The sequence below is a fragment of the Aethalodelphis obliquidens genome, unplaced genomic scaffold, assembly GCF_003676395.1.
Source record: "Aethalodelphis obliquidens isolate GAN/ISIS:26980383/991018 unplaced genomic scaffold, ASM367639v1 scaffold80, whole genome shotgun sequence".
Lineage (NCBI taxonomy): Eukaryota > Metazoa > Chordata > Mammalia > Artiodactyla > Delphinidae > Aethalodelphis > Aethalodelphis obliquidens.
The window spans coordinates 4,892,732-4,896,244 of NW_020838024.1; the positions used below are offsets into that span (position 1 = coordinate 4,892,732).

General features: G+C 42.5%; 1 pseudogene; it reads right to left on the bottom strand.

Moving 5' to 3' along the window:
* Nucleotides 1-1,159: 1,159 nt before the first annotated feature.
* LOC113612647 (phosphorylase b kinase regulatory subunit beta pseudogene) lies at nucleotides 1,160-3,293 on the bottom strand (annotated as a pseudogene).
* Nucleotides 3,294-3,513: the final 220 nt, after the last annotated feature.

The window sequence follows — 3,513 nt, forward strand, 5'->3', positions numbered from 1 at the left end:
TCTTCCCCTCTGGAAACAGTATTTTTGTATGCCATCCTCACATCTCAGGCGTTATACATGGAAGTCCCCACATGTAGGGAATGGGAGGATTTCTGTTCCTCTCCAGAGTGGATAAGGGTGAGAGAAAGGTGTGTATTTATCGAAAATTAAATTTAATAACAAGTTTCTATGAAAAATCAAAGCTTTCCCTCTATGCTCCTCCTTCTATCCCCTGAACTGTTGTGTTTCCCTTTATACACTGACTCTACCTGACCTCTTGTATGTATATATTGTTTATTGTCTGTTCCCACCCATTATAGAATATGAGCTTCCAAGATACAAGGTCTTTTTTTTTGATCAGGCATAGATTTATTATTTTAGTTCAACCACTACAGTTAGCACAAATACAAAACCACAATCATGTTTACAAGGCAAAAATTGTACAATAGCTCTGTATACTAAAATATTATCAATAATGCAGTTTGAGAATCAAAATATCAACTGGCTGATTTTGCTTTTATGATGCATACTGGTATCTTTTTCTAGCATTATAATGCCACTTAAAAAAATGTACCATTCTTTCAATATATTTGCATTCCTAGTACGCATAATTAGTTGGAAAATTCATTTAATTGGCAGTAAGGTGGGAATTTAGTCCAAAGTGCAAAGACTCATTTTGACGAGCTGTGTAATCATAAAACATGCAGTGGTGAACTTTCAATTCATAAACAATTACTATTGTTCAGTAAAGATTTTTATTGTAGTGGGCATAATCATGAGAACTTACTTTCACTTGATTATAAGCAGTTCTTTTTTTTTTTTTTTTTTTTTTGATGATGATAAAAAATACCGTTTTTTTTTTGTTTTTTTTTTGCGGTGCGGGCCTCTCACTGTTGTGGCCTCTCCCGTTGCGGAGCACAGGCTCCGGACGCGCAGGCTCAGCGGCCATGGCTCACGGGCCCAGCCGCTTCGCGGCATGTGGGATCTTCCCCGACAGGGGCACGAACCCGTGTCCCCTACATCGGCAGGCGGACTCTCAACCACTGCGCCACCAGGGAAGCCCTATAAGCAGTTCTTACCATCAGATTGCTTATGGCATGCAAGAGGTCCAATAACTCTGCCAAGGGTGGGGCAACTACTCACCAGCATGATGAGCCCACACATTAATGGCTGCCTTGATTAAGCTTCAACACAAACTTAACACACTTCTGGAAAACCTGCCTCAACAGAGTCTCTAACACCTTCCTCACTAGCTAACCAGACATGGGTCATCATTGCTTGGCTTGACTTCTCCTTCCAGCAGCAAATTCATCACGACCTTTGTCAAATAGCTGCATGTTCCTCTTTTTCCCAGGGGGCGAGTACTGTAAAAGGAAGTCATGTCATCTTGTTTTTCAGCTTCTTTTAGTAGACTCTCATCTTTTTGAAATTCATGAAATGCTTCTTTCGCCGGTTTGTCTAGATCTACTTTGTCTTGAAATTCTAGCTCAGGGTTTCTTTCCAGTACAATGGATACAACCATTAGTAACTCCACAACTATCTGTCTGTATTTTGGCTGGTCAATATTTCCCAACATGTCTTCAACAAGGAAAGAGAAATTCATCTCATACATGGTCATATCTGACAGGGTTGGTTGCTGGGGCAAATGCCTTCCGGCTACAATGATTCCATTGGGTGTGTGCTCCAGGATCTGCCACACTCAGTCATAGAACTCAGGGGGAGTTCTATGCAAAGACCCATCCATCTGACACCTGTTCAGCCAACATCTTCCATTCCGTTGAGGCTGCAGAATACCCAGGAGAAGCTGTTTCACTTCACTAGGTGACATCTGATATAAGTCTCTGGCTGGCTTGTTTCCGCCACGGATCTGTAGTTCATACCCCATAGCATGGATTATCCACCCAGTTCGTATTTTCAGCATGCCACGGGATAACTCCGGGTTATTGGAGATAATCCAGCCAATGTGAATGACCAGTTCTTGCTGAATGACCGACTCCCTCTCATCATGGGTATTACACTTGTAATAGATGATGTTCTTAATCACTCTTGGAGACAAAGGATTGAGATAGCCTCTTCTTCATGTCCAAAGGCACCCAGAGTTACCTGTTTGCCCTGCACTAAAACATTAGTAATGGATGGGGCCAGGCTGTCCACTAGTTTACTTAAAAGACTTGCTGTATGGCGCACCACCGACCAACATTTTTTGCTGCCAGCTCTTCTATAGACTCTCTCAATGTGATCAGAAACGGTACTTTCCTTTGTGATGAAGTTGGGCCCTTCTCTTTTGAGCAGTATACCCAGCAGGATGGCTTGGCTAGCCAGACAACTACAGTCATTCAGTTTTTGAAGAATTTCATGGGGTTTGTTTTTCCATTCAGTAATGGTGACATCTGGCTGCTGTTCTTGTTCAGCAGCATTGGAGGTGCTGCTTTGTCGTTTGACTTTTGAATGTTTGGGAACTTCTAGTTCCTCAAAACTCTTAAATTCTGGAAGCTCTTGTGTGACACTGATTTGTAAGAAGTCAAGTTGTTCTACCACAGCTCCAGATATTAGTGTCTGTAGACGATCAACATGAACTTTCACTCCTCCAACCACTCCTTTCTTAAAAGCTGCCAGCATATCTAATAAGGGATTGAATCGGCTACCTCTTATATTGTCTTCCCAGATGAGAACAAGGAAAGGTGGATGTCCATGCATTTTCCAGTATTGCTTAATAAACTGTAGTGCATTCTTTATGTCATCTATCAGCAGTAAAACATCTTGAGACATGTAGAAATCACTTAGGTCAAAGATGATAGGGTAACAAACCACAGTCTTTCCTAGAATGCGATAAATCTTTGATGTACCGAGGCAGCCAATGGGCCTATCTGGCCTTCCGCAGAGTCCTGATTTTTCATTGATCCCCAGATGGAAATAAGCTTTCACAAGCTCCTGCTGGGCCCAGATCTGAATGGGTTCTATCTGTTGAGGAGTTTGAGTCTGAATACCATATGTGTTGAGGAAAACTTGAAGGCGTTGGCTTTCTGTTATGAGCGCTACATAAACAACCAAAGCATTTTCCAGTGGGCCCTGATTGGAGAACCTCATGCTCACATTACATTGATTCTGTAGTGGGACATAACGCTGAACAGGATCAATGTCTTCAGGACTAATTAATTCATCAGCCAGGAGTTTTGCGATGACATAAAGGGCTTGTCCCCAGAGAAACAGTTTTCCATCACGGCCACAGTTGCTAGGAAATCGCTTCTGACTACCAGGGTTTCTTTTTTCATATTCTACAAAATCAGCTGGCACAGAGTAGTACTTTGGTATGACAGGATAACCTGAGAGGCTTGTCTGCTCACCCCCCGGGGAGGGTGGGGGCTGGGAGCTGAGGCTCGGGCTTCAGAGGTCAGATCCCAGGGAAAGGACTCGGTACAAGGTCTTTATCCCCAGCTCCTAGAATACTGTGTGGTTCATAGTAGGCATTCAATAAATATTTTTTAAAGAATATCTATGCAGGCTGGATTTAATTAAGGACCTGATCAGAGTATT